This window comes from Danaus plexippus (genome assembly GCF_018135715.1).
Source record: "Danaus plexippus chromosome 16 unlocalized genomic scaffold, MEX_DaPlex mxdp_23, whole genome shotgun sequence".
Classification (NCBI taxonomy): Eukaryota; Metazoa; Arthropoda; class Insecta; order Lepidoptera; family Nymphalidae; genus Danaus; species Danaus plexippus.
Window position 1 is genome coordinate 3994889 of NW_026869851.1, and position 6113 is coordinate 4001001.

Sequence of the window (6113 nt, forward strand, 5' to 3'; positions counted from 1 at the left end):
TCCTAACATAGCAGCAATCATGAGGTCTTATGAGCACACCACGTAACTGAGTCCTCTCCTGTTGGGCTATAGTGTAGTGGAGATACGAACACAAGAAGGCAAACAAAGGAGTAGGCGGGAGGCGCTATACAACGTCCGGATATTACATAGTATTGCCTTGTAACCCTCCTGTTACTACCTACCTATCCCCCCCCCCCTGCGACAAAGGCAGTTACTTATTTGCCTATAGGTATAGTTTATAAGTTAAATTAAAGTAATTTTTATGGTAACGTTTGCCTAAGTACGTTTTGTAATTTTCCTGGAAACTCAAGATGGCCTTGATCCTAAACCTATATAACTAAATACGGAAAATTTATTTATATATGCGATACAATAAAAACTTCTTCAATGTTTGCCAATTAAAAGTCAATATTTAAATGTTATACATAAGATGATCGCAGGCAGGTAAATGTAAAACTTTCGTATTTATAATGATAATGGAGTTCTCTGTACTGTCATATTTCCATTAATTTTGAAACCATTGCTATAAACACATTAGCCACGGCTATCTATTGTGAAGCAAAATACATTTGCATAACGTATTACGTTTAGAAATTTGTAATGCTAATGAGGAATATTTGTCTGATGCAGAGAGAAATAAATAACTTCAAACCGAGCAAGGCTAGACTAACCAAAGGATAATTTCATCTCTGTTTGTTTTAAATCCACTAAGAGGTCCACCAACAATTGAAGTACAGTGAGAAAGATGCAAGAACAAATCCATTATTACTATATCATAGAAAATTCTATAAAAAGACCAGGAAACTACTACTTAATCAATGCTTTTATAATGTTGTCTTTGTCTTTTCTGAACACTATTTATCAATTACTGTCACATACGTATGTAATATTTTTTTTAACCACGACAGTATGTACGATATTATTGTTGGTCATTTTCAAAAAAATATACTTTTTATATATGTGATTGATATTAAATGGTTTGAAATAGCGAACTTTAAAAAAAGAATCCTGTTCTTTGTCCTTACCTTAACACTGTCATTTTTTGAAGTGAAAGCATTGACTTTAATGACAAACATGCATACATACACTTACTTATATACTTCCATACATTTTCGACGGCATTCAACTTTTTAACTTTATAGTTTAATATATTTATCTGTTTTAAATCTTCTCTTATTAAACATTATCTCGATAATCCAGCACTATTATAAAGACGACTTAATTACGCAGATTATTGGTACATATACCTATAAATTAATACATAAAATATATCATTGAACATACAAAAAAAATGTTTTTGTATACTTTTAATTATTTAGAACGCTTTAAATATTATAGTACGTATTTAAATATAAAAGAGTATTCAGTTAAACACAAATTTTTGTCACGTAAGACTATGTAAGTAAATATTGGAAGCAATTTTAACTAAATTTATATAAAACGAAACAGGTATATGCGAAAACAGGAAATTGTTACAAAATATGCAACATACATATGTGTCAACGTATCTTCCCTAGTGAGACGTGTCTCCAAATGTTCTATTTAGCGACTGTCATCTGACATTGTTACCGACGTTGTTGATAGCCAGTGAAATAAGTCTCGCTTTATATTAACATTCCGCTAGACAGTTTTCGTTTTGTATTAGTAAATTCTGTGCTGCCGGGCAAGTAGTGTTTGCAAATAAAATAAATAAACCTTGGTACACTAACGACTGTTCCCAATCTTGACATAGGATACTGAATTTCATATCCCTGTATAGAAATTTATAAAACTAAAGTAATACATATTTCAAATATTAATTTACAATAGATATATTTAATTAGAAAAAGTTGTTAAATATTACAATATTGTGCATATTTTAACAAATTAATAAGTTTAGGCATTCATATTAGGATTTCAGCAAGTTTTTTGCTAAATGATAAATTTAATCTTTAAATCTCTTTCAATATTTCTCTTGAAATAATTTTGTAAATACATTCAAAAAAAATTCTGTTGTTACGTAAATATATCACCAATATGAGCAATGATAAAATATAACAACATGAGATAAAGCTGAGTTATGAACCTAAAAAGTAATGGTTTGATTAAAACTAAGAAATGTGATTTATGGGGTTTTCCAATAGGGACGCTTGAACTTTGACAGCTGATTGCGGCCATGTTGTTTGAGTGACAGCTGTCAAATGCAGTGTGTTATATTCATTCCGTCCTCCCAAACCACCATGGCAGGGTACAGTGTCGAGCAGCACGTGAAAATCATAAAATTGTTTTATGAAAATGGGTCTTCAGTTCGAGCAACGTTCCGCGCACTTCGCCCGTTTTACGGTCGCGATGATCGTCCTGCCGAGTCGACTATCCGTCGATTGGTGGACAAATTCGAGTCAACCGGGTCAGTTAACAATCAGCCGGTTTCCGTGCGTCAACGTAACGCGAGATCTGCCGAGAATATCGCCGCTGTGCGCGACAGTGTCCTCGAAAACCCGCGGCAGTCAATTCCGCGTCGCGCACAGGAACTCGGCCTTTCGCAGACGACAACTTGGCGAATTTTGCGTTGTGACTTGAGCCTGCACCCGTACAAGATCCAGCTGACCCAAGAGCTCAAGGTTAATGACCATAGACAGCGCCGTGTGTTCGCTGACTGGGCATTAGAGCAGTTGGAAGTTGACGCCGATTTTGGCAAAAAAATCATCTTCAGCGACGAGGCGCATTTTTGGATGAATGGCTATGTCAACAAGCAAAATTGCCGTATTTGGGACGAGACCAATCCACACGAGGTTCACCAAGTGGCAATACACCCGCAGAAAGTGACTGTTTGGTGCGGATTTTGGGCCGGAGGCGTGATTGGTCCGTATTTTTTCGAAAACGATAATGGTGTGGCCGTCACCGTCAATGGTGAGCGATACCGGTCGATGATAACCAACTTCTTTTGGCCTGAAATCGAGAATATGGATCTGGACAACATGTGGTTTCAACAGGACGGCGCTACGTGCCACACAGCACACGCTACGATGGAAGTTCTGCACGAGCAATTTCTGGACATGGTCATCTCGCGCGGAGGCGACGTGAACTGGCCACCGAGATCGTGCGATTTGACCCCGCTGGACTTTTTCTTGTGGGGTTTTCTTAAGTCGCAGGTCTATGCCAACAAGCCGCAAACCACCGATGCCCTCAAAGTCAACATACGCCACGCCATCGATCAAATACAGCCCGATTTGTGCGCCAGAGTCATCGAAAATTGGACCTTTCGTGTGCGCGCCACCAACCGAAGCCGTGGCGGTCATTTGAATGATGTCATATTCCATACATAATGGGGTCGATAGACCTTCCAAATAAAAAAAAAATTTCGCAAATATCTTTCCTACATGTATTTTTTTTTGCATTTCAAAGATCAAGTGCCCTTAATGGAAAACCCTATAGTTGTTGAACTTACGATGACGTATTTATAAAAAATATATTTTCAATATCTTGTTTATTTAATTATATTTAAAAATCTGTATTGAATAACGCGTGTGACGGTATATTTTATATTTCTTTTCATTTGAGTCATCATTTATTTTACACTTTCAAGAAAGCTTAATTATTTAAGTGATTACTTATACTTAATATTTTTGTCCACTAAAAATAACCAAACAACAAATGCCCTAATTTAAGTAAATGGAGATAATTAAATCGGAACTGCGGGTTCTGGTATCAAAAAAAAATGGAGTAAAAAAAACCAATACATATCTCATTAAAAAAATAATTGAAAATAGTACAACTTGAATTTCCAATTCAAATAGGACTTAGAAAAAAAATCTTATTGATAAAAATAAATGTATTTAAAAAAAGGGTGGCACAGACTCTATTTCTTACTCATACCTACATTCAAATGAGCTTCATAGATTATATACAAGTTACTTATTTTTTATTTCCTGGATATAGAAAAATTATATAAAAATATTCTTTTCTAGAATTTACCTGTTCGTATAGTTTCAAGAATCCCCAAAGGTATGTTACAGAAATAAAAGGTTTCATATCATACATGCCCCAGTTGACTCATGAGTTTTAATTAAATTAAGGCTGTTCAGCTGTTACTACTATTCTTAGTATGTTATATTTTTTTATAAATATACATCCGAAACAATAGAATTCTTCAAATAAAATTCTGTAAAAAAGTATACCCGACAAAAAAGACCATAATTAATAAATGCTTTAAATCCGTTAATAAAATATGGGTTACATTTATAAATTAAATTTACAGAAAGGTTTACAAACAAGCAACGAACAACTTGTTTGGTATTAAACATTATTTAATCATTTTGAAAGTTGTTTGAACGTGTGGGTGTGGCGGACATATTGTTCTCATTTTAAATTAAATTTAACAACTCATGCCATGTTTAACTTCAAATTCTAATGTATAGCCTTGTACGGAATAGGCCGTGAAAAGGATAAATTAATAAATAATAATGGTTGTGTTTTATAAAATGTGTTTGAATACATTTTCAAATTACTGACAAATAAACGAAGTCAAAAAATTACTTAAGGCTATTTACATTATATTTAATTTGTTATTACTAAATGGGAATTCTTATAATTGCAAACTAGCGCCATTTCATTATTAGTAATAATATTGTAAATTAATGTTAATTACATTTCCATGTAATAATTTAAGTGTCTAAATGCTTTTTAAACAGTTATAAGTGATGAAAATAGAACCTAATTGCAATGTTATAGAAAAGACGAGGGCAAAATTTTTCACAAAATGAGAAAGAGATTTTAATTAGCTTTATAAATAATATCAATTAAACAGACAAAAGTGACAAAACATTAATTTTTCTTAATTTTTTTTTTCACAAATCTGTTAATTAATAATATGTTAATAAATTAATTGAAGTTTTTTTTTTGTTTATTTATGCTCGTAGATTTGGCTCTGAATATCCTCATTTAGGTTTCCATCACAGCGAGAAACAAGGTACAAATCTCACATTATCAGATGTTATATTTATATTGTTCAAGCACCATTAAACAAAGTTTTTTGCTAAAATATTTTTTATTATTATATCAACAATTAATACCAGCAGTTGATCATAAATTTATTGCTTAGATTAATATATGAGTATGAGTCAATACCTTTGAGATAAAAGTAAATTCAGATAAATTATTTTTTTTATTTCAATTAAAATTCACGAAGTAAATTCGAAAAGTATTAATTTTATTTCAATGAATACTCACGAAGGTCTCAGATATAATTATTAGATAAATAAATTTATGTAAATTATTAATAAAAAATCTTCGGGAATAAATTATAATAATATCACTCATATTCAAATTCGTATGAAATCAAATTTAAGTAGTTTTTTCTCAAATAGTTCTTCATTGATCAATATTCAATGTTACCTAAAAACTATTTTATGGATAAATTGAAACAAATTGTAACAAACTATGCAACATGTATCTGTCAACATATTTTCCCTAGCGCGAACCTGTCACGACCTACGTAACATTTTTTTATTTATTTTTTTATCTATTTCTTTATCTATTACAGCTTTCCGGACCCAAAAAAGACCTTAAATTATTATGTTTATTTTATCTCTCGTAATATTTTGTTCATTACCATTGTTGTTATTCAATTAACTTTATAATTGTGCAAGTGTATCTTTTAGTGTGACCACAAATTTTCACGATTCTTTTGTTCTGACGGTGTAGATGCGAAGAGTTTATAGCGCTTTGTCCCTCAGTAACGACATCGGAATATTACTCCAGAATAATGGAGTGTGTTTTTCTGTCATTCCGGGTGACAATTATACTTGTTAACTATTTATTGGTTTTTATCTGGATTAGGAGGTTAGTTAATAAATACCCCAATAGTATAAAGTCGATATTGAACTTGTTTTTGCTAATCCCAAGCTCATAATCTGATTTGAAGGTTAACTTTGAGTAATACTCCAGCAATTTTACGATCTGACCGCACAGAATTCCCAAAACATACCACCCAGGAATATACTTCAAGTCGCCACATTTGACATGCAAATCCTGTATCTCACGTTTTTTCTACCTTCGATTGCTTAAAAAGTATCTAGTCTAACAAATTTTCTTGTTTTGCAATTTACTACCTACTACCTACTCTTCTTCGAAAA